This window comes from Triturus cristatus, chromosome 1_2, assembly GCF_964204655.1.
Source record: "Triturus cristatus chromosome 1_2, aTriCri1.1, whole genome shotgun sequence".
In the NCBI taxonomy this organism is placed as follows: domain Eukaryota; kingdom Metazoa; phylum Chordata; class Amphibia; order Caudata; family Salamandridae; genus Triturus; species Triturus cristatus.
In genome coordinates this window covers 933695286-933721671 of record NC_140580.1, presented here as the reverse complement: position 1 = coordinate 933721671, position 26386 = coordinate 933695286, and the positions used below count along the sequence as shown (strand labels likewise).

The following is a 26386-nucleotide window of genomic DNA, read 5'->3' as shown; positions in this document are numbered from 1 at the left end:
TTAGTACCTTTTGAAATTCAAGGCTGTCATCACCCTCCAACACTCTACTCACCACTTGGATTGCCGGGACGATCATGCCACTGTAGATTTTGTCCATACTTGGTGTTCATATTCGCTCTTCCCGTTTTTTTACCGCAGGACCCACGTTGGGAGTCCTTTTACCCGCCGGAGACTGCTGCAAGATTGCCTTGCTTACGCAAGAGGTGAGTTCTCCACCTCCTCTCTGTCCCCGCACCTAGTCCTGTCTCTTGATTTGTCCCGTCCTTGGAGACCTTCCAGTACCCGCCCTGGGAGCTTCTCCCTATGAGACTCTCGATGATTTCAGCTCATTATGTTATGTGTGTATTGTTTATCCTTACAGTATTTTGTCATGTGTTTTCTGTCTCCAATCTTTCCATAGGTTACTTCTGAGCACCTCTCGGGTATGTAACACACACATACCTTGTTGTAGATAGTTTATGTTTTTTTGATCCTGACGAATTGCCGTGACCACTTACTGGCTTTATAGGCAAGAAACATGTTGATTCTTTTGAGAGTAGGGCATACACAACTAGCATCATAACCACTAGTAGCTATCCCCACCTCACGTTTTCCATTTCTTTTAATTAGGCTGTTTACCACTCTATTAAATACATTTTTTGTGGAATAACAGTACCTATTTTATCCTTACACCACATCTACACATTCTAGGGCCCCTTACCCCCACAGCACCCTTCGGCAGGAACAGAAGATCCCCGCCAAAGAGCCCCATTATTGGGAGCCCGTCAGGAATTGCAGCGCCGACCTGATGAGGGGCAGGCTCAAATGATGAAGCATGACACCTAGCTTGCTGGGTGTGTGAGGGCCCTAGTTCCAACTAAAGGGTTTCCCCCTATCCATGACATACGACATTTTTTGCTGAAATCACAACTTTCTCTTCACTGACCTGAGGAACTTTGTACCCTTTTTGTCTCATCAGTCGTTTGGGTATGTACACTGGACCTCGTTAAACTTACCCACCTATCCCTCCCTTTGTTGACATTTATAAGGTGCTCCCTTATAAAATTAGTTTTTATATGCCTGCTAAATCCAACAATATCATATTGTTGAATTTCCCCTAAAGTCTACATACAAGAAGTTATAAGACTTTCTCGTTTGTAAGTCCAAATTCAGCTTTCCAGTGGTCTGCCCTGATTGGTCAGAGTTAAGTGGATTAGCCGGGCTGCCTTGAAGAGGTGATAAAGAGACCCTGGGGTTAACTAGCTCTGCTGGGAGGGCAGTGTGCTGTTCCATAGGAATGCCAGGCCAGGGGGAGGAGTCGTAACCATGGTCTTCAAAGGCAGAGGGATGGCCACAATGTCAGTTTTCACTTTACACTTTTGACCCTCACCAGACCTAGGATTAGGGAAGGTATGTGCAGAGGGTAGGGGGAGAGTCTATGGAAATAAGCCATCCTAGAGGGTGTGTTAAGCCAGCTCTTACCTGCTTGCTGGAAAATCAGACATTATGGATTTGGAAGATTTGATGCACTCTGGGAAAAAAATAATGCCACACTCTACAGGATGTGGTCATAACTATGAGGAGTTACCCTGCTCCCATTAGTCAGGAGTGACCGGCTGCTTCACCCAGAGAATTTTGAAAAAGTATCTGAGAGGGGCAGAGCCCTCCAGATCTGCTGCTTGAAACTGAAGAGAATCAGAAGGGTCTGTCTGCGCTGGAGATTTTGAAGTGCATTTCCAAAGGCCAGGACTCTGAGTTTGCGCCTTTTTGCACCATTGGAAACTACAGCCCTGTGGATCAAACCTGCTTCAAATGGACTAAAGAGTGAACTCCATGCAAGCTACAGGTTAACAGAGCTCACCTGGACATTCCCACAAAGAATTCCCAGCCTGGAGTACCAGTGGATTTGTAAGGGATTTGTTCAAGTGGATTGCGGAATTGAAGATTCACACTTTCAAGGACCCTCTTGGAGATTCCAGAACCTTGGACTGTGTGTTGGATACTTTGGGACTCGCAAGCAGAACTTCAGGAAGGATTTCGAACTGAATCCCGCCTGCTGGAGAAGGCGGCACAGCACGGTGGTGAGATTCTCCAGAACAATTTCTAAAGGGTTCCCTGTCAGAGAAAACGAAATGACTAAAAGGGACTCTGTTGGTTTCTAATCACTAGAAAGTGACTAATCCTTAAAAAGTCATATCTATGGTTCCCTACAGTGGATTGTTTTTTGTTTTGGTGTCATTAAAAAGATAGAAATATTACCTATTTTTATAAATTGGTGTTGGATTTTTATTTTGTGTTGTGTCTTATTTACTGAAATGGTGTTTTTAAATGCTTCACATACCTGTCTTTGAAGTTAAGCCTGTCTGCTCGCAGCTAAGCTACCAAGGGTTGAGCATAGGAATAATTTTCTAAGACCTATGCTGAGTCCTACCATGTGTTAGTGGCCTTATTGCTAGTGGCAGACCTACATTTGCCCCTACCAATAATCCACTTTCCAACATTTGGTGCTCAGCGGTGTGGATGAGGACTTGCATTTAAAGCGTACACCTTTCAATAAAGTGAATTAAGATTGTAAAAATCCTCTAAATTGCCTTAGAACAAAACGTTTGAGTTTGATTTTTGGAATTTGGACTAAACTGTTTTTACTCCATTATTCAGATTTTTCCAAATTGTTCTAAGTCTGTTGTGCCTAGTTATTGTGACCCAAAACTAGGGAACCATGGAGCTGGACCTGGCTAAACTGTCCCAGTTCGCAGTGGGTGATCTTTGGGTACAGTGTAGGCTTAGGGGGCTGCCTGCTTCCAACAAGATTAAGAAGACAGCGTTGCTTAAGTCCCTAATGGCCTGGGCTGGGGTAGCTGAAGAGACTCAAGGGGGGATGGAGGGTGAGCCCTCCAACCTCACCCCAGAGGGAGGTGAGGATGATGCCTCTTCCATTGTTTCTAGTGTTAGCCATAATATTCCATGTGGTGGGAGGGGGGAAGAGTCCCTTACTCAGGAAGCACCACTGTCCCTTGCCGAGAGACAGCTTAAGGCTCAATTAGCTTTGAAAGCTTTGGAGCAGACGAAACTGGAATTGGCTGAGAAGAGATGGGAGAGGGAGGAGGCGTTCAAAAGACATGGTGGCAGTGAAAATGATGAAGATTTTGAAATGTCCAGGGGTGGTGCATTTGATCCTAAACTTTCCAAGGGTAAAGTGCCCAAGTACACTGAGGGGGATGACATTGACAAGTGGCTAGCAGCTTTTGAGAGGGCCTTTAAAATGAGTAGGTATTGGGGTGCTCTCCTGTGGCAGTTGGTTCCAGTAGCTGGGAGGGATAGGCTCCTGACCCTGAAGGGAGAGGATACAGAATCATACCAGCAGATGAAGGTATGCTTAGTCAAGAGATTTGGTCTGACTCCAGAGCAGTACAGGGTGAAGTTTAGAGGCACCCAGAAACTGAGTTCAAAGTCTTGGGAAGACTTTGTTACATTTCAGTGAAGGCACTAGAAGGCTGGATTGTTGGTAACACAGTTGACTCATATGAGGGGATTGTATAGTTTGTTTTTGAAATAGCATATTTTGACTCATTGTGCAGAAGAGAAGTTACACCAGTATCTAGTGGACTCTAAGCTGACAGACCCCAGAGAGCTGGGAGAAGCAGCTGATGAGTGGGTAAGAACCCGGGTTTCCATTCAGCACCAGGGGGGTGACCAGAAGAAAGAGGACAGGTCCTTCCCCAGGGGAAAGCCCAGGGAAAGGAAGGTCAAAACCAGGAGTCCTCCAAAGGCCCACAAAAACCTGCACAAGGAGGGGGGGGGGGGCGAGCCAACCCAAATTCAAAGGGATGGGGTATCAGGGAAAGAATGGTTGGTTCTTTGATCCCTCAAAGGTGGGTATGTGCTTTGACTGTAACCAGCCAGGGCACAAACAGGGAGATGCTGTCTGCGCCAAGAAGCTCCCCCCCTAAGGGGCCATCCACAGGGATTGCCAGTGTAAGTGAAGGGGTGGAGAGTGCTGTCCCCAAGATGGGTAGTCAGGTGGCGGAAGCAACCGTAGTGTCCCTGGGTGGGTTGAATATTGCAACCCTTGCTGCCTTACCTCCAAACATGGACAAGTACAGGCAGAGGCCTAAAGTGAATGGGACTCAGGTTGAGGTGACAGGTTGAGGCGATCAGAGATACAGGGGCTAGTGTAACTATGGTCCTGGATGAGCTGGTGCCTCCAGGGAGGTTGCTACCTGGTGAGTTTCACCAGGTGACTTATGCAGACAGCACTACCAGACTCCCTCCTATGGCTGTGGTGGATTTGCAATGGGGAGGTGTGACAGGCCCTATGAAGGTAGCTGTGTCAAAGGTGCTCCCAGTCAAGTGTTTACTGGGCAATAATCTTAAAGCCTCTGTGTGGTCGGAGGTGGAGAGAGGACTCCATACGAAAATATTGGAGCTCCCTGAGTGGGTATATGCTGTGACTACGTCACAGACTAGCCAGAAGGGAGGAGCTTGACACTTGGACCCTGGAACAAAGGGCCAAGCATCCAAGGACAAGGGCACTGGGTCTGGTGAGCCAGCCCAGGGAACTCCAGAGATGCAGGAATAATCTAACCCTGATGGGGAGGATCTGGCCTTTGAGGGAGGGACTCCATCCCTGCCAGAGCTGTCAGATTTGGCAGAACTGACAGGAGCAGGTGGACCCTCCAGAGAGGAGTTCAGTAAGGGACAGCATGACTGTCCCACCCTTGAGGGCTTGAGGCGGATTGCTTCTAAGCAAGAGGAGGGGGATGACAATGGGTTTCACAAACTCTACTGGGAAGATGGACTGCTTTATACTGAGGCCAGAAACCTAAGGAGGGGGCCACCAGAAGGTTGGTGGTGCCCCAGAAGTACAAAGAGTTCATCCTGACTTTGGGTCATGATATCCCCTTGGCAGGACATTTGGGACAGACAAAGACATAGAACAGATTGGTGAACCATTTCTACTGGCCCCATATGTCTGAAAAGGTAAAGGACTTGTGTAGCTCCTGTGCCACCTGTCAGGCCAGTGGAAAGGCAGGGGGCAAGTCAAAGGCTCCCTTAATACCACTGCCAGTGGTTGGGGTTCCTTTTGAAAGGGTGGGGATGGACATTGTTGGTCCCCTGGACCCACCTACTGCATCAGGGAATATGTCTATCTTAGTGGTAGTTGACCATGCCACTAGATACCCTGAAGCCATAACCCTTAGAACAATCGGTGCTCCTGCAGTGGCTAGAGCACTACTTGGTGTGTTCACCGGAGTGGGTTTTCCAAAAGAGGTGGTGTCAGATAGGGGCACGAACTTCCTGTCCAGTTATCTGACTGCTATGTGGGATTAGTGTGGTGTCAACTACAAGTTCACCACCCCCCATCACCCACAAGCAAATGGTCTTGTTGAGAGATTCAACAAAACGCTGAAGGGCATGATAAATGGGTTGTCAGAGACACTCAGGAGGAGATGGGATGTTTTCCTGCCATGCTTACTGATTGCCTACAGGTAGGTGCCACAGAAAAGGGTTGGTTTCAGTCTCTTTGAGTTGTTGTTTGGACACCCTGTGAGGGGGCCATTGAGCCTGTTGAGAGAGTCTTTAGAGAAGCCTCTTAAAGAAGCTAAGAACAATGTGCTTGACTATGTGCTAGGCCTGAGACCTAGAATGGTAGAGTACATGTACAAGGCAAACAGGAAACTGGAGGCCAGCCAGGAGCTCATGAAGCACTGGTATGATCAAAATGCTACTATGCTACACTAGTACTAGGGTACTCTCCAGGACAATTGGTGTGGGTGTTGGAGCCTGTGGCTCCCAGGGCCCTCCATGACAAGTGGAGTGGGCCCTATCCAATCTTAGAAAAGAAGGGTGAGGTCACCTATTTGGTTGACCTTGGCACCCCCAGGAACCCTCATAGCATCCTGCGTGTGAATAGATTGACAGGGAAGACATGACCATGTTACTGATCACTGATGAGGGTGTGGAGGAGGAAACAGCCTGTGCCCGACCTCCTCTCCGCTAATGTGCAAGATAGGTCAGTGGAGGGAGTTGTGCTCTCTCCCAAGTTGACAGACCAGCAGCACAGAGACTATAAGCAAGTGCTGGAGCAGTTTGCTGGCCTGTTGTCTTTGACCCCGGCATTACTGAGTGGTGTGTGCACCACATTGACACTGGTGACAGCCTACCTGTCAAAAATAAACTGTACAGGTTGTCTGACCATGTCAGAGCCAGCATTAAAGCTGAGGTTGCTAAGATGCTGGAACTGGGGGTAATTGAACCGTGTGAGAGTCCATGGGCCAGTTCAATGGTACTGGTACTTAAACATAATCCTCAGGGGTGACCCAAGGAGTTAAGGTTCTGTGTGGACTACAGAGGATTGAATGCAGTCACAAAGACTGACACTCACCCTATACCTAGAGCGGATGAGCTCATTGTTGGGTTAGGGGCTGCTAAGTACCTGAGTACATTTGATTTGACTTCAGGTTACTGGCAGATTGCCCTCACTGATGGAGCAGTCAGCATTCTCCACCCCAGAGAGACATTATCAGTTCAAGGTAATGCCCTTTGGATTAAAGAATGCACCTGCCACCTTCCAAAGGTTGGTGAACAGGGTCTTGTCTGGGTTGGAACAGTTCAGTGCAGATTACCTGGATGATATAGCTGTATACAGTTCTACCTGGGGGGATCACTTAAGCCACCTAAGGGAAGTGCTTCAGGCCATACAGCAAGCAGGCCTGATTATTAAGGCAAGCAAGTGCCAAATAGGGCAGAGTTCTGTGGTGTACCTGGGCCACCTGGTAGGTGGGGGCCATGTACAGCTTCTCCAAGCTAAAATCCAAACTATGTTCGATTGGACAGCTCCTGTTACCCAGACTCAGGTCAGGGCATTCCTTGAATGACAGGGTACTATAGAAGGTTTTTTCAAAATTATGGGACCATTATGGGGCCCCTAACAGAACTCACTTCTAAAAAGAGGCCCAAAAAGGTGATTTGGACCCCAGAGTGTCAGAAGGCTTTTGACACTCTGAAAGCTGCTATGTGTTCAGCACCAGTGTTACTGGCCCCTGACTACACAAAAGTAGTTCAGACAGATGCTTCAGATCAAGGGATTGGGCAGTGTTGTCACAGCTAAATGAAGGGGCCTTGATCAGCCAGTTGCCTTTATTAGTAGGAGGCTTTTTCCCAGAGAGCAGAGATGAAGTGCCATTGAGAGAGAAGCTTTTGCTGTGGTGTGGTCACAGAAAAAGTTGAGACCATATTTGTTTGGGACTCACTTTCGTGTTCAAACTGTCCACAGACCTCTCAGATGGCTCATGCAGATGAGAGGGGAGAATCTTAAGCTGTTAAGGTGGTCCATTTCCCTACAGGGGATGAACTTTACAGTGGAACCCAGACCTGGGGTTGCCCATGCCAATGCAGATGGACTTTCCAGGTTTTTCCACTTAGCTGATGAGGACTACCAGGGTGTAGGTTAGTAACCCATCACCTTTCGTTTGGGCGGGGGGCTATGTTGCAAAGTCATCCTGTGCCCTGGGCACCCCCCAGCTTTTTGCTGGCTGGTACTGGTGGTAACTGACTCTGACTGACCCTGGGCTCTGCCTAACCAGGCCCAAGGCCAGTGCCAAGCTGAAAGGAACACATTAGAATACAGTTAAAACACCTAACATACACTAGGGTACACTATGGTACGGTGTGGTACCCCTGTAATTGGCATGACCTACCCCATAAGCCCCTAGTATATAAAAGGGCAGGGGATTGAAACTACCTAGATGTCCCCAGTACCCTGGGGCAGGGCAGTTTAGAGGCCAGCAGCCTTTCTCCGTACTTGCATGTGTGCACTGCTGAAGCCTGAGGTCAGTTTAAAAGCAGCACTGGGTGCCAGGACTGCTTTTAAAAAATAAATTGTGCCCAAACTCGACGTTGGTGGTAGAGGCACTTAAAAATGGATGACATACAATGTTTTGGCATATTAGGGACCCCCAGGGTCTCTCCTAGGTATCCCAGGGGTGGGGGGGGGGGGGGGGGGGGGGGTGTCAGGTATTTATAAGGTGCACCCTTATAAAATTAGTTTTTATATGCCTAGTTTAAGTGAACCTTCACAGTTCACTCCTCACATTGTGTTAAAGTGCTGCTGAAATTCGACTTTGATGCTAGGAGCCCTATGGAAGGAGGATCTGTAATATTTCTGCGAATCCAGAACCCCTAAAGTCTCCCCTAGTTGCACAGGGGGTGGGGGTCCTGTAGAAATTAGGGAAATACTTATAAAATATGTTTTTAAAATCCCTCGTGCTAGAAAACTGGCCCAAGTTATTTTCCCCATTGCAAATCCCATGCCCTATAGGTTAACATTGCAGGACGTTATTAAATAATAACTCCTGATAGGAAGGAGATAGAGCTACCGTTCAAAGACTTCTCAGTATAGTATTGCTAAATCCAACAATACCATATTGTTGAATTTCTCCTAAAATGTACATACAAGAAGTTATAAGACTTTCTCGTTTGTAAGTCCAAATTCAGCCTTCCAGTGGTCAGCCCTGATTGGTCAGAGTTAAGTGGATTAGCCATTTGCCGTGAAGAGGTGATAAAGAGCCCCTGGGGTTAACTAGCTCTCCTGGGAGGGCAGTGTGCTGTTCCATAGGAATGCCAGGCCATGGGGAGGAGCTGTAAACCATGGTCTTCAAAGGCAGAGGGATGGCCACAGTGTCAGTTTCGACTTTACACTTTTGACCCTCACCAGACCTAGGATTAGGGAAGGTATGTGCAGATGGTAGGGGAAGAGTCTATGGAAATAAGCCATCCTAGGGGTGTGTTTAGTCAGCTCTTACCTCCTTGCTGGAAAATCAGCCATTAAGGATTTGGAAGATTTGATGCACTCTGGGAGAAAATAATGTGACACTCTTCGGGATGTGGTCATAACTATGAGGAGTTACCCTGCTACCATTGGTCAGGAGTGACCTACTGCTTCACCCAGAGAATTTTGAATAAGTATCTGAGAGGGGCAGAGCCCTCCAGATCTGCTGCTTGAAACTGAAGAGAATCAGAAGGGTCTGTCTGTGCTGGAGATTTTAAAGTGTTTTGCACCATTGGAAACTACAGCCCTGTGGATCAAACTTGCTTCAAAAGGACTAAAGAGTGGACTCCCTGCAAGCTACAGGTTAACGGAGCTCACCTGGACATACCCACAAAGAATTCCCAGCCTGGAGTACCAGTGGATTTGTAAGGGTTTTGTTCAAGTGGATTGCGGAATTGAAGTTTCACACTTTCAAGTACCCTCTTGGAGATTCCAGAACCTTGGACTGTGTGTTGGATACTTTGGGACCCGCAAGCAGAACTTCAGGAAGGAGTTCTAACTGGACCCCACCTGCTGGAGAAGGCGTCACAACACAGTGGTGATATTCTCCAGAACAATTTCTAAAGGTGTCCCTTTCAGAGAAAACAAAATGACTAAAAGGGACACTGTTGGTTTGTAAGCACTAGAAAGGGACTAATCTTTAAAAATTCATATCACTGCTTCCCTAAAGTGGATTCTTTTCGTTTTGGTGTCATTTAAAAGAGAATAATATTACCTATTGTTATAAATTGGTGTTGGATTTTTATCTTGTGTTGTGTCCTAATTATTTATTGAAATGGTGTTTTTAAATGCTTTACATACCTGCCTTTGAAGTTAAGCCTGTCTGCTCGCAGCCAAGCTACCAAGGGTTGAGCATAGGAATAATTTTCTAAGACCTATGCTGATTCCTAGCATGTGTTAGTGGCCTTATTGCCAGTGGCAGACCTACATTTGCCCCTACCAATAATCCACTTTCCAACATCATGCTGGGTAATATCAGCATGAGAGTAGTGTCTGGATCGATGCAGGGGAATCTGGGAGCCTGTGTGAGAATCGGAGCTGAAGAGGCGACGAGGTGGCGAATGTCAGGCTGCAGGTAAGGTTTGTTTAAATGTTTATTCCGCCCCGACGCTGCCCCACTGATTTTCCCTGCCTGCGGCCGCAGCTGCCAAATTGGGTCTGAAGCATTGGACAGTGGATCTATATCCCATTTCTAGAAATTGTGTTTAATGTTGGGATCAACCACTCCACTTTGTTCTAGTTCCAAGCACTTCATGTGACCAAAGAAGGGCATGCTCCACAGAGTATTAAAAAAACAGCTGTGTGACCAGAGCTGGTGTCTGCCTCATAGCCAGTTTCCAAGAGATGAAGGGACAGCTCTAGAAGACTGTTCTTTTTGCTGGTGGAGCTGAGGTCCTGCCTAGTGCCGGAGGCTTGCCTGCCTGCTGAGAGAGGGAAGGAGAGACTATTAATAAGAAGAAGCCCAGTGTACTGCTCACATGAGGAACACCCATAGAAAGCAGATTACCTGAAAGAAGAGAGCCAGGAGTAACCCAGCGAGGAGCAACCCATGCTGTGAATAGGTCTGCTCGTATCTATCCACAGTTTCTGCTGAGAACTGCCTACAAAAGACTTCACAACTTTAATAACCATTTGTCTGCCTGGTAGCCATTGCGGGCTGCCATGAAGGAAGACACTGTATAACCGTTGAGTGTGAGCCACATCTGCCTTGAGACAGGACCTGCCTGTATTTAGCCAGATAAGGGGTGAAATTGCCAAAGATTCTGTGGCCGCTGCAACAGCCGCTGCAGAACCAACATGCAAGTAATGTGGACTTTAAATAATTGTATCTCTTGATTGGCTGTTGAGTTATTAGCTTCCAACACTATTTTCCAGAGAAATTTGTGACAGCTTACCCTCACTACTTAAGACTCAAGTGCAGAAAGAGTTATATGTGGCCCAGTTTGCAGAGCCATAACAGGGGAGACACCAGTGGCAAACACCCCCCTACCTCCATAATTTGGGCCCTAGTGCCTCTGTATGCCCTATGGCCCCAAACAGGATCTGACAAGGGGTCAAAATGCCAGTGTATGAGATGGCATATAAAGTTAGCGCACAGGAGCGGTCGCATTGGTGGGGGCACAACCTTGTTTGGCATTGGATTTAGGATTATAAGGACAGATGTACTAAGCATTACAACAGTTGCAAATGGTCTAATTCGGCATGTGTGACAATTAAGATGTTTTTTCTTATGTACTAATAGCATTTTATGAGATGGAAAACTCTTCAGTCTCCTAAAATGGGATTCCCAATGGATAACAATTCGGTATCTGGTGCGGGCGCCAGCAGGCATCCCTCCCAAATACTGAATTGGCACCCTATGCATCAGTTACCAACCCCTAGAAGGAGATGGTAAAATTTTCGCAAAAGAGAAGGGACCCTTCCCCATTGTGACTGTAAAAAAAAAGGTTTATTGAAGAGTAGGCATTGATACAGGGGACCACTGCCAGTCCTTAAACAAACATAGAACAGTAAATGTTTGTTTTTAAACACAGTCTAGTTTCCTTTTATGAACAAGCATTGGCAATGTCAATAGGTCTTGCCTTTGGGACTCAGTAGCCTTGTCAGTGTGTTTTTGCCATGCTATGCAGCATACCCGAGGCTCTACAGTGTGGCTAAATAAAAAGAAGCCTATTGTGTCAAACTCTGATCGGCAAAAAAAAAATGTGTGTGAAAGGGTTTTTGTGGGGGTTAGGGGAAGTAACAAGGGCAGGAGGTTTAGTAGCATGAGGGGCAAAGCAAGTGGAGTGGTGAAGGAGTGTAGGATGCGGGGGTGGAAGCAACACAGGGCTATGGAACCAACATGGAGGGTGAGGGAAGGGGGAAGCAACATGGAGGGTGTGTAGGGGGACAAACAGGCGAGGAGAAGAGCAATGTGTAGCGTGGGTGGAGGGAAAGGAAAGCACATGGATGAGAGAGAGAGCAATATGGAGCTGGGAAGATGAGAAGCAGACAGGCAAGAAAGTAATGTGGATGTGGCAGCAAAGGATGGTGAGCGCATCATGGAGGAAACGGGGAAAGCACATGAGCGAGAGAGAACAGTTAATAGAGAGGGGAATAGAAGCACACGAGGGAGACAGCTGGAAAAAACAGGCATTCTCATAGAGTGATTAAAAAAAGAAAAAAAACTAGTGTCTGAAAATGCCAGCAGTGGAAGGGCACAGTAATGCCTATATGCTCCAGGGGAGGGATAAACGCAACAAGAGTAAGGAAATTCCATGCATGCTAATGAACAAAAAACAAGCAAATGAGAGTGACAATGAAGTCAACCAATTGTAAATAATCGGCAGACTCCTAAGCTGACTTTAAACTAACAATACACCTTGCAACAGACAGCCCCTTTACTGTGTAGTAGGCAAGACAAGAAAATAGCTGCATTAAAAAAAGTTTTCTTTATTATAGACATTCACAAACATTGGTTGACCACTGCAGGCTAAAATCCCTGTGATGGCCTCCAATTGTAGTGATTAGCAATTTGAGATTCATTTCATTAACATTCATGAGGTAGGTCAAATTCTGACCCACTATGATTCATAATTGTAAGTACTGACCTGTTAGTACATATGTAGGTTCTTAAAATTATTTAGTGGTCTCAAATTGTGAACAGTATTTTGCAACTAGTAAAGAGTACATCTGATGCTTAGTTCCCTCTCTAAAAATATTGGGAATATTCCTTTCACTCAAGTCCACCATTGAATTTTGTATGCCCGGTTTTAGAGCAAAATATAACATCAGAAGCATGGAGATACACCCAGGCTGGGGGGAATCACTGCACTTGAAGGTCATCATGGTATACCATGGGTATGAGTAAAGTCTAGCTACATGCAGAGTGGAGTTGGTGGCTGTTGGGTCGGAAATGTCCCCTGCATAGTAAAGGATGTATGCCACTGCCCTGAGTGCCCCAGCTGCAACGATAGCTGGATGCTTGGTACTGAATGTTGGTCAAGGGTGAACATGGATCATGGTATGTACCATGACCTAGGCCTGTCTCAGAGTAGTGCAGTCTGTTTAGACTGGGAGGTGTGCACCAAATACTACCCTCTGAAAGGTATTTGGCTAATGCTCTTTCCAAGATTTTTCTGAAACGTTATTAGTGTTTGAAAGAAAAAAAAACCATAAAAAGCAGTTACATGTAGAAAATAAAATTGGCATCATCATGATTCAAACAAATGCAATGTGGTAATTCAGTTACATATCTGGGGAAGTTTCCAAGGTAAAGCATTTTACACATGATTTATGTGATTGTAGGTCAGCTTATTTGTGGTTCAGAACCCACCAAGAAAGGGGGATTTAGTTATTCGCATCAATACAGGTTTTGAGTCTTATCGAATTCCCATTAGAATCAGTTGCAAAACCATTAGAAGTTTGTTTGCTGAGGTACATTTGTAGTGGGGCCCAGATATCTTTTGGCTTGCACCTTGTGAGAAATCGGGATTCTGGTTGATGAAGGTAAAACCCTACCCAAGCAGCAACCACAATTCTTGTCAGCGTGAAATATAAGCAAACCCCAAATTAACCTGCGTTTAATCCTCTGGCAGCTTGGCACGAAAGCAGTAAGGCTTAACTTGGACAAAAAGATCAATTGATTGACGTAATGCTGAACAATGTTAGGCATTCCCCTCCAGTACAGAGATCTGGGCCTAAATCCATAGTTGTTTTGATCAACATGTCATTCCAGTTTGAAATCATAAGAAAAACAATTCAGTCTTGACCCTGCTCCCCAATGGGACAGTCAAGCCCGAACTGCCAGGCCAGGTCCTCCCTGGACCAGAAACAAGCATCCTGGGACCAGTTTTGGTGTATCACCCTTTATCAGCCAGGCTAGCTTGACTCCAGTAGCATAGCGAGCACGGGACTCAAGTATGGGCATACCCTTTCCACTTGTTGTGACAAATGCAAAAATAATAATGGATGGACCGAATGATAAACAATGTCAAACATTCACCCCAGTGCAGGGATCTGGACCTAAATCCATCATTTCCTTGTCCACCACACCATTCCAGTTTGGACCTAGACATATGCAACTCAGTCTTGACTCTGCTCTCTATGGGAACAGTCCAGCCCGAACTGCCAGGCCAGGTGCTCTCTGGACCAGAAAAAGAACAATTGATCCTCCATGGATTTAGAACAAAATCTCTGTACTGGGGGCGAATGTTTGACTTTGTTCAGCATTTTGTCTCTAAATTGTTTTTTTTTTGCATTTGTTACCCCAAGTGGGGCGGCTATGCCGAGATGTGGGTCCCGTGCTCACCATGCCACTGGAGTCAAGCTAGCCTGGCTGATGAGGGATAATACCCCAAAACCGGTCCCAGGATGCTTGTTTGAAGGTCCAGGGAAGACCTGGCCTGACTGTTTGGGCTGAACTGTTCCCATGTTTTAGAGGGTCAAGACTGATTTGCATATGGATGGGTCCAAATTGGAACGGTGTGGAGAGCAAAAAAACAATGGATTTAGGCCCAGATCTCTGCACTGGTGGGAATGTTTGATATTGTTCAGCATTCTATCCATCAATTGTTCTTTAGGCTGAACTTAGAGGCAATGTGTAAAGTATTTATGCAGCACACAAACAGTAATAAAGTAAAAATACAACGCAAGAAAAATCCCAAACCAGTTTGGAAAAACAGAGTCAATTGTAATAAATTATTTGACACCAAAAAGGCAAAATCCAATCAGCAGAACCGGAGATATGTAATTTGAAATGTTTTGAAGAAATAAAGAGCTAAGAAGCAAAAAGTGCCAACCGTGGTTATCTGCTCGAGGTGCACTGGGTCCAAGTCAAAAAATCAGGGTGACAGCGATGGAGCGCGGACCGGATATGGGACTGAGTTTAGTCTGCTAACAAAGTAGCTTGCGGCCTTGGCAAAGTCCTTGTGTCAAGATGTGCGGGCCAACATTGAGGAGTCTCACAAGGAGCTGTGATGCGAGGTCTGACGTTGAAATGCATCATACAGCAGCGGAATTGATGAAGCTGTCGACTGGCTCTGTGCTGGTCAGCGCTAAGGACAAGATATGCTGCGCTGGGCTGAGGCTGGCGTCCAGCTGCATTATCATCAAAGAAGCTGCCTGGACTTGCGGAGCCTTGAGCTTTGATGTGTCAGCTCTGAGGACAAGAAACGTTCCACTGGGCCATTCGTGAGCTGTGTCAAGATGCAAGTTATTACGTCTGGCTTTAAACAAGGAGCCACCTAACTGACCCTTGGATATTTCCTGGTGTTCTGGGACCACACAAGCAGGCTGGATTTAGCCAGCCAACTGACCCTTGGAGATGTCCTGGAATTCTGGGTCCACACAGGGAGGTTGGATTCAGCAGGGCAGCTCACAGCAGCAGAAGAGTCCTGTTGCAGCTACAGCAGGCCTTGGGCAGCAAAGTAGACTTTGAGCAGCAGGGCAAACTTTACAGCTCGGCAGTCCTTCCTGGCTACAGGCCTGGGAGTGGTCTGAAGAGTTGTGTCTGAGGGCCCACTATATATACCTGGTGCCCACTTTGAAGTGGGAGATGCTACTAGAGTCCTTCCCATACAGAGGTGGATGACATTTCCTGCCTCCCTGCTGTTGCCCCAGCTTGTCTGGGGGCACAAAACACTCATGTGAAACCCATCAAAATAATAACAATATATTACGAAACCTATAATGACCAAAATCCCACTTAATCCTACCATTGTTGCCATTGTAAACGAGTTCTCATCTAACATAAAATCTGACTGAAATATATGTGTTACCATAGAAAATAATTTTTGGGAACGTGGATACCCCAAGGAGGTAATTGAAAGCGCAGTATGTTGGGCGCTGGATATATCCAGACCTGATCTTTTAAAGATCAAAGAAAAGAGCACTAAAAAAAGAGAGGTTTTTGTGTCTACATTTTCAACGTAGTGACCAGCCATTAAAAAAGTGATTCCTAATCGTTGGGAGCTCCTTCAGTCAGAACCAGATTTGAAGAACCTATTTCAAGATCCCCCAATCTTTGCGTAAAAGATGTCTTGCAACTTAAAGGAGATTCTGAAAAATAGTCATTCCGAGCCCAAAAAACAACACAAGGGTATGCAGAAATGTTACAACTGCTCACATTGCAATGATGTTCTAGCAGGCACACATATTTCTCACCCATGGACAGGACAGCCAATTCTTTCATACCATACAGCTAACTGCAATGAGCAGAGTGTAATTTACGCACTTAAATGCCCTTGTGGTTTGTACTACGTGGGCAAAACAGTGAGAACATTATGTACCAGAATTACAGAACACAAGAGTAGGATTAGAACCCACACTAAAAGTTCCTCTTTAGCATGTCACTGGGTGGAGAAGCACCACACAATTGCTCAATTGAGGTTTACCATACTAGAAGTGGTTAGAAGTAGGTGTGACAGAGATATGTCCAAGTTTTAATCTAATTTGAAAGTTTTTGGATTCGATTTTTGGACACCATTATGCCCAAAGGGTTAAATGACAAGCTGGAATTGGCATGTTTTCTGTAATTTATTACAATAGCCGCGATAGAGATATGCTCTAGTTTTTAATCCTATATGAGAAGTTCCTTGGATCCCGTTCTCAAATACCATGTTACCCTAGCGGTTCAATGATATGTCGGAATGGGCATTTATTCAACAGGATATTTATACCTCTAACATATCTGCAATGTCACCCATCCTTGTGTTTTCTATGGTAACACCTATATTTCAGTCAGATTTTATGTTAGATGAGAACTCATTTACAATGGCAACAATGGTAGGATCAAGTGGGATTTTGGTCATTATAGGTTTGGTGAAATATATACACTTTGAAATGTTATTATTTTTATGTTATCCACACATTATATATTTTTTTTAAAACACAGGATCAAGTCACATGGTTTTAATCACGTATGCTTTTTAATATATGTTTTCTTCATGCTGTTTCGATGTTTATCTCAATATTATTGGAGTTGATTAATGTTGATATTGGACATTATATTTCATCTTACTACACATTGCTGTGAAGAATAACTATAAGTTTAATATTGAGCATGTTCAGGTCAATGAACATCACTACAAGGCATTGATCAGTCGGGATTGATACAGTGACATTATAAGAAGCTAGCAATCAGATCTTGACAGGATGAATAATTTCAATTAAGCGATACAGTTTAATCCATATTGTGAGTTTTCGCGTATGTCAGTTTTTCATATTTTGGCAATTTAAACATGATTATGTCATTGATTTAATTTCTATGATGTTGATTTTTAAAGATGTGTTCATATGTCAAGCTAATTGCTCACATAATAACAATATTGACGATTTCGAAGTATGCATAGTAGACACACACGGGCATGAGCATGGCAGACATTTTGTCAATCCTCTTAAATCAAGACAATCTTCTAGTCCTTTTTCCATTACTCTCTTTCTAACTGGTGATGGGAGACATCACGCGTCGTTAGCGAAGCGTCAGTTTAAAATATGGTGGATTGCTTTTCACGGGGCTAGCACTCTGACGAGCGGGACAACATTGACAGAGTACTTCAAGGATTCACGACTAGTGAGTTGAAATTACTGGGCTAGAGTTTGGGTTGGCCCATTCTCTGTAATGGATTAGGCAACAGGGACATATTCTTTGTTTTATAGTTTACAGCGGGATTCTCTTTACAAGGAAGATTTTTACCGGCATCGTTTTGCAACAAAAGAGCGAGCGCAAATTCATTTTTAAAAGTAAGTGGCTAACGGGCTGGTATATGGCTTTTTACACTCAAACACGAGAATTATGATTTCAGTTGGGTTGTTTTTTAATTTTGTTGTAGCTTACGATACACTCGGGACGCTCTGGATTCCATTTACTGATTTCCTAAGAACAGCTGCGTATGTAATTTTTGGAACTTCGGTGAGTTTACACGCAGTCAGTTGTTGACAGTCAACATACAGCACATCATCGTTGCTTATGATTCTTCATTTTACTTTTGGTACTACTTAGGCAACAGAAGTCGGGAATTTGAACCTTTGCATACATCAGCTTGTTGACCTTTTCACAGTTCGTGGGTACATCGTGTCATGGTTTCAAACCAGAGTGACTCTATAATTTCAAAGTAGTTGACGCATAAAAGAGTGGGCGTAGAGGTATGATTTATTTACAGTATTGCATGATGTTTTCACCATCTATCAGCATGGGTATTGCACCATTTCAGTTATGAGCACTTTTGTCACATAAGATTTTGTTTGCTGTTGTGATCATTAGGTGAGATGTACTGCAGGTTTATGTTGAGGGGCACATGGTCAGGAGCATGCGGAACATTCTCCATTGAGCACATCTAAGATCTATTCCTTTTTCATCAATCTCTTTGAACAACTTGTCTCTCCTTCATCTCATGTGTCATGAACAGATATTGCATTTCTTGGTTGTTTAACACATACCTCATGTTGAAACAGGCCGCTGTTATTACATATGTTTTTGTCTTTTCGTGAGATTATACGTATTGATTCGCTTATGGATTCCCCTGAGGAAGGGTACACTCAGCACCCAAAATGCATTGGGATTGAGTGATGTATGCCCATTATTCGTGATCTTCCTCTGTATGGAATTTTGTCACAAAAGAGAGAAAATTCAAGTGAATTAATCAAGATTCATGAAGCAATGAATTGATGAAACTTTGAACTATCGGATAATTTTTTTCACATGTATCATGTAAATGATGTTAGATAATGTGTAATTGGATTAAATACAACTAAAACAGAGGTTAATTTTGTTGTGACGCTTTACGAAGCGCAAGAGTTGTGCACACTCTGTCTAAGATTCTCAGTCCTTGTAGTTTCTTTGATTTAATACTGGCGGAGGGGTAGTACCGTCTCAGAGAGTGCACACCAAAAATCTTTTTCATTATTTGTTTCTTTAGTTTACTTGTTAATTGCTAAAAACACGAGTGCAACAACAGCTGGTTTCTGTTCCCAACTTTCTAAAAGTGGCATTTTCAGAATTGCGACTTCTAATTCTTTAGAGACCAAACTCAAGTTTCCTACCTGCTCCAAATTCATGGTTATCACTTATTAAATGTAATAAGGTAGCCCAGTGTTATCCTATGGGAGAGGCAGGCCATGCAGTAGTGAAAAACAAATGTAAGAGTGTTTCACAGTCAAGACATGTCCAGCATGTTAAATAAACTGCACCCTGCCCTATTGGCTGTTTATTTCGTATCATTAGGGTGACTTACATGGACATTTTAGACCTAGCAAAAGGTTTATTTTGCCAAGTCCAAGTGTCAGTTTACAACTGCACCCAGAGGCTGCAATGGCAGCCCTGAGATGTGTGTAAAGGGTTACTTAAGTGGGTGACACAGCAAGTGCTGCAGGCTCACTAGTAGCAGTTAATTTGCAGGTCCTGGGTACATGCAGTGTCCCATTCTTAGGGATGTACAAGTAAATTAAATGTGTAAATTGGGTGTAAGCCAATGTTACCATGTTTAAAGGAGAGAGCACAAACACTTTAGCACTAGTTAGCAGTGGTATGGTACGCAGAGTCCTAAGGCCAACAAAAACGTATTCAGCAAAAACAGGAGGAGTAAGGCAAAAGGTTTGGGGGAAGACCACCCTAAGGTATGACAGGTCTAATAGACCTCCTAAGCATTAACATAGTAACATTTTCTGTCATAGTATTGCAATATATTAAATCTTATATCCACCCGTAGTTGATAAAAGGGACTCCATTCCATTGCGTTGCAGCTTTCTTCTTTTTTAATAGTAATATTAGTGCTGTAAATTTGCCGTTGGTGCAGGTATATTCTTAACACAATCCAGAAAAGCTAGGAGTGCATCCAGATCTAGAGTGACATGTATAATTTTCCCGGAGTTCAGTGAATACAGCACACCAATACCTATTCAGGGCAGGATAGTTCTATGATGAATGTAAAAAGTCAGCTATTTCTTCTCCACATCTCGAGCAACAAGTACCTTCCCTGAGGCCCAACTTGTTTAGATTTTCCAGGCTATGATAGAATCTTTGTACATACTTGTACTTTATCAATCTATTTCTACTATTTAATGATTGGTGGCTAAGGGGTTCTTTATTGCATTGCTGAATTGTGCCCTGCCGGTGGGACCACGATCCTTTATTAGGGGGTCCCTATCTCTTTACACTTACTATTTAATTAGACCTTGTTTGTGGCTACATGGCAGTATAGCCATTACTCATCAGTCATTTTGCAAACAATATCTGTTTGCCATCGCAAGTTGGATTTCGGGAGGGATCCTGGGGCAGATCTTCATTTCAAATCATGCAAACATTACATTTCATGTGTGGGACTAGTGGAGTTAATTAGGTTTGTTAGTGGTGTAAATGATGTAGGTTCTGTGTAAAAGTCTGCAAGCAAGTAGCGGTGGGCATGTCGGATCCTATAATAAAGCAATATATCTAATGGTTTTAGAATTTGGCCCTGATCTTGGATTTGTTCGAGTGATTTGAATTCCTTTCCAGAAAATAAACTGTCAATCTTTGGGACCTGTAGTCTCTTTAATTGAGCATCTGTCCCTCATTCTAGACATATTGGCAGCCATGAAGAGCTGCTGATCTGAAGTTCAGAGCCAACAGTAGGCTTCAGTATCCAGTGCCAAGAGTAGGTAGTCGTCCCTACCGGGTCTATACAGCTACATTTTCTTTCGGAGTAGCTGAACAATTTCTCTACCAGAGTAGAACGGTGTGCCGCATCCTTCTCCAGCCCTGAATACAGGAGGCTGAGTGAAATTATGAATCCAATGGTAAGCAAACCAGGACTATTCCACATGATAGTCTAGCTCAAAGTCAGGGGCTGACAGGCCCCTCTGAATATAGGAAAGAATCAGCATGGTCAATCCAATTCTCAGCTGTTTACCTGCCCATGCCAGTTTTATCATAAGCTTCTGTAAATGTTGGAAGAATTCTCGGGTTAGGGCTCCTGGGATATTCAGAAAAAAGTTCATCTGTTTTGGGAGTATCACCACTTTCATATTAGAGATTCGGCATGCTAAAGACAGTGGCAATTTTATCAATCCGTCCAAACGTCTATTTTCTCAAATATTTTGTGCAGGTTTGTGCCATAGCTACTGCTGAATAGAATCATGGGGTCTCTATGAACTTTAACTCCCAAGTATCAGACCGGATTGGTTGTCCATTTTATGGAGAGGTCTTACTGGCAGGCGTGTGTAGCCACGGTTAGTGGAAAGAGTACAGTCTTATCCCAGTTGATTTTTAGGCCAGATAGGTTCCCAAATTGTAGGAATTGTAGAACAGGACAAAGGTTAATGGCAGGCATGGACGTCAGTTAGACGTTGCCAGGGGTCGCAGCTGTGAGCCCTGGCTTGCCCCTTGCTACCTCTGGCACTGCCTTTGCAACCACTGGCCTCAGAGGTGGCAAAACAATTTCCGTGAACACAGTGGCAGCTCGTCCTTATGGACGTCAGTTGGGGCTGCACTCTCTTGTCATTCTGGCAATTATTCTATTATACTAATAGTGGATAATATATATATATATATATATATATATAAAATATTTTTTACTATTAGTGTTATAAAAATAGAGTTCAATTAGCTGACATATGACCCTCCCTGGCAGCTGAGGTAAGTAAAATATGCTTTTAAATGTATGTTGTGTGCATGCTTGCGGGTGATCGTGTATGTATGTGGGAGTGTGTGTGTGTACACATGAATGTGTGTGAGAGTGAAAGTGAAGGTCAAAGGGCGTGTGATGTCACTTCTGCTACCCCTGGCATTTTGGTAAATTGACGTGCATAATGGCAGGGTCCCTGATTTAAAGTTAATGGTCATCAGCATAGGTGATACTATCAGTCGGTATCCTGAGAATCTAAGGACCAGATGTACATAGGGTTGGCATTGCGATTCTCAAATAGTGAATTTCTGAGATTCGCTGTTTGGTAATCACAAACACCCATGTACTAATGTGTCTTTGACACATTTTGCGATTCTCAGTGGGTCGCAAATAGACCTACCTCATTAATATTCATGAGGTAAGTCTCAGTTTGCGACCTAATGGGAATAGCTCAAATCACAGGATGATGGCCTGCTAGGGTCCACAGACCACCATGTCTGTGATTGGTTTTCAATAAAGCAATACTTTTTTAAATACCACCCGTTTTCTTGAAAGGAAAACGGGATGCGTTTTAAAACTGAAAATGAAAAATGTTCTTTTCATTTTTCAAGAGTATGCAGTGGTACACGGGACCACTGCCTGCTCTTAAAACATGTTTTCACCAACATTCACAAGGGGAAAAGGGTTCCTGGGGGACCCCTTCCCATTTGTGAAGGAATTACAGCCAACTCGGAGTTGGTGGTAAAATGCAAATGTTTTGCAACTGCATTTCAGTTGCAAAACATTCACACATACTACTGTGAGTCGGTATTAGGAAGGGATGCCCTAAACACGCCCTGTCCTAATACCGAATCACAAACCCTATTTGCGATTCGGTAATAGGTTGCTGAATCGCAAATAGGACTTGGTACATGTAAAAAAGCCTTTTTTGTTCGCAAACGGCCAGATTCTGTGAATTGGGACGTTTGCGACTGAAAATTAGCTTTGGACATCTGTCCCTTAGTCCTTTGTCTGTATTCCATTCTCTAATTGCACAAGCCAGCAGTTCAGCCACTAGTACAGTCAGCAGAGGGGCAGTGTGCCACTGAATACTCTGGGGGCGAGGGGGAGAAAAAAATAAAATTCCACTTACCTGCTAGCCGCCGCCTCTTCTTCGTCCTTCTTCTGTCCACAACACATGGAAACAGTAAGCACACAAGCTCCCAGACTCCCCAAGCCAATCACAATGCTGCTGTCACCAGCATGATGTTGTGATTGGTCTGAGTGGCCTGGTTCGCCATTCAGACAGGGACTGGGAGCCTGGGACAGTTCCCCACTCGGCTGTACAATACAGCCAGGTGGAAAAATGCTAAGTGCGCATGACGGTTTGGCCAACCCAAGATAGCCAGTCAAATCGGTCGTCATGCGCACTTATGGTGCATCAACCACTCCTCCACGTGACAAAGCCCAGCCCCGCCCAGTACTAAAAAACAAACTGGTGCGGTACGTAAAAACAAAATGATAATAACATTGCAGTATTATCGTTTTATTTTTCCCTTTTTGCAAGTGGAGCTACGCTTCTCCGGGTTTGCGGAGGAGCCGCCGTTGCAGGGGGCAGCAGACAATCTTGCTTGGTCCCCCTGTTGACAGCAATGCGTTCAGTGCTTTGGTTATTAACACCGATACGGGCTGTGGGCTCTGTGTACAAAAGTTTAACCAGACTCAAGAACACCCTGCCCACTCCGAGCCTCTCCAGAGCAGTACATTTGAAATCCCATTCAACTGAGTTAAAAGCCTTCTTGGCCTCAAGAAAAACTGCTGTAGCACAAGTGTCAGGATCAATTCGGGAAACTTTTCCAAAGAACGCCCTCAGACTAATGGCTGTAGTTAAGGTATGAAGCCTGACGAGTTAGGTAGGATGAGTCTGGTTACAAGGGGGGTAAGGCGAGTAGCGAAGATTTTGGCTAAGATTTTTGTGTCTGTGTTCAATAATTAAAGGGGTCTGTTTCGAGAAGCATAAGTCTGGTAGCTTGTCTGGCTCGAAGAGAGTAATTAATCATGCCTTGTGCATTATGGGAGTAAGGCGTCCTTTCTCTACCACAGTCTCAAAAATAGTCAAGATATGTGGAGCCAGCTGTTCTACAAACTCTTTATAAAAATTAGCCGTCGGGCCATCAGAGCCCAAAGCATGGCCACTCGTCATGCCTTTTATAAGAGCTCTAATTTCATCCAGAATTAGCAGACTGGAGATGCTCCCTATGTTTGGCTTCCAACCATGCCATAGTCATTTCATTGATGTATTCAGTAACCTCAGACAGCTTAGATTTAGCTTGTGAGGTATAAAGTTCAGTACAATACTGTTTAAATTCCCCAGCTGTTAAGGATGAATCATAAAGTGGTGTGATTGCGGATGGCTGTACACAGGTAATTATGTTGTCGGACCACTTAGGTTTAATAATTGTACTAATGTTCTCCCCAGCCGTTCTCCTTCTCCGTAAATCACTGCAGCAGAATATGTGCCGATGTGATGGACTTAACGATCTGCAAATTCTTGGAATTCATGGTGCTTGGCTTATATTGTGTACAATATGATTAAGTCATGTGCTTATGCACGCGTTTTTGTTTTTTTAGGGAACCTATTTATTTTCTAATTTCATCAGGCTAGTGCGTAGAGACCACAATACTCCAGCATATTTGGCTATACCAATGTCCCTAACATATGCCTTAAAGGACTCCCAGTTTCTTAATTCTCAACAGTGCCCAGGTTAAGATCAAAATATTCCTTTATGGCTGAGGCTAATTGATCTAAATACTATGGGGCAGATTTACAAGAAAGTGACGCATCTGTAAAGATGCGTCACTTTCCCTGTGCCACCCTGAGAAACCCTTGCGCCACCATGGATGTGCCGTATTTACAATACGGTGCACCATTGCGCAAGGATTGACAAATGCGTCAGAAATTCTGATGCATCTGTTAGGGAAAAAGTCACACATTGCTAGAATCGTGTCGCAAGCCTGACGCAACTCCAGCAATGCATTTTGAGGCCTATTCCCACAACACTGCATCACTCCTTGTGCCTGCTTCAAGCAGGCATAAGGTTTTGATGCAGTGGCGTCCTAAAAGTGACGCTGTGAAATCTTGTAGATTTCACTGCGTCATCTTTTATGAGGCTTTCCTGTGTGGGAACGCCCACCCTGCATACATTATACCTGATGCAGGTACAATGTGACGCAGGGTTTAACAACATGACGCATCTCTCTAGATGTGTCACATTGTAAATTGGCCGCGTTTTTTACGACGCCGCTGCGTCACAAACGTGACGCAACAGCGGCTCAAAAGTTTCACAAGGGGCTTGTAAATCTGCCCCTATTTCTCCAGTCAAAGCACCTAAGGTGTCTATCTAGTATGCTCAACTTTGTCAAAATGCGAGAATGGTAGAAGTATGTGCGAGGCAGGTGAGTGCATTACTGTCCATGAGGCTACATCTCTGGACATCAGGTTACAATCTATGAAGGTGCATGTTTTGTACTGCAGAGTACGTACATACTTTAAGAGTTGGATTTCTGTGTCTCCAAATATTGAATACCTAGTCCTAGACATTATATGACCTTCAAAGACTCCCGTTTTTCAAACAAGTGCTGTTTCTAAAGCACGCCAAACATTATGTGCACTCATAAACGTTGTTACTGGCCCTGATGACACCCATTGGCCTCATTTCGCTGATTACCAGCCCTTGTAATTTCTTCGTCATAATGTCCGTGCTGAAAACGGGCGGCTCAGTACTCCATTGCACAATGGCGGCATTCGCTTTTCCACCGCTGTACGCTAACATTTCTTATTGACGGGCAAAGTCACGTGTTCACAATTTAAACAAGTTCCATTTTACCCTACATTCTGCCGCAAATTGCGTGAATGCCTGTAAGTGCTGGTTGTAATTACCGGTACTCCTCCTGTAGTCCTAATCTGACACTTGTCAGCAGGCACACCATTCTTGCTTTACTTGCGGCGGTTGGACAGTAATTCAATAACATGAACAAATGCAATACCATGGATGCCACTCTTCCTGCCGAACTTCCATAAGGATGGGGGCTCTTAAATGTGCAAGTGGCAACATGTATAAATCCACACAGCGGATCCTTCACACCGGAACCAACCAAGAGCACAACTGCGGGTTTGTGGATATTCGTATTTAATTGCAACGGCATGATGTGTTTCGGCTTGAAATGCCTTTATCAAATGCTCGTGACCAAGTCAGATTCCTCGATGTCGATGTTTAAAAAGCTCTTGCCTCCTTTCTATTGGAGGATGCATTTAAGCCAGCGAGAAAAGAATCCCATTTTTAGGTCTCGCGCCTAGCGTTGTAGTGCGCAGCACAGCTCGTGCAGTGCGAGACCTCTTGGAGGGGGTTCGGAAACTGACCTAGGAATCGCACACGCTTATGCGTGTGTTTTTCCTTTTGGGCCACGCTATTGGCCTTTGCGTGCGTCTTTTTTACAAAGACAGCACGCAATTGGCCAAAGGTGGGCGCATTGCTCCGCCCATGGCCTATTGGTGCCGTTTACCCACACTGCCAACATGTGGTTTCAATTATCATGGCCAGACACGGGGCGCGATAATTGAAACCACATGTCTCGCTGTGGCGCGCGCGTACCACTCGTTATTTTCTTGGAGTGGGCAAGGGTTGAAGGTGAGTTCGATCAAGGAAGAGGGGGACCTCTAAAAATAATAATATTGCGAGCTGCCATAATGCATTAAGTTACAATAATTCTTCTGAACTAGCTCACCATCACCATTGCAAGCGTCTAAGCGCTATTATTGTCCTGCGGACTCGACACGGCTATCGTTGGACCCAGAAAGTTAAGCTCGTTGTACTGGGATAAGAATTTGTATCCCGTGAGAGTTTAAGCCTCTAAGCTGTGTTAAGTCGCTTCAAAGTTTTGTGTAACTTTTTTATGTACCTCAGACAGTTTTCACTGCTGTTGTGTATCTGCTGCCAGTTTGTTGTGACTGAGGTGTTTT

General features: G+C 44.5%; 1 protein-coding gene across 2 annotated transcripts in view; it reads left to right on the top strand.

Annotated features, from left to right (window-relative positions):
* MASP2 (MBL associated serine protease 2) overlaps nt 1-26386 on the top strand; it is a 199679-nt gene that overhangs the window by 8362 nt on the left and 164931 nt on the right. The window lies entirely within an intron of this gene.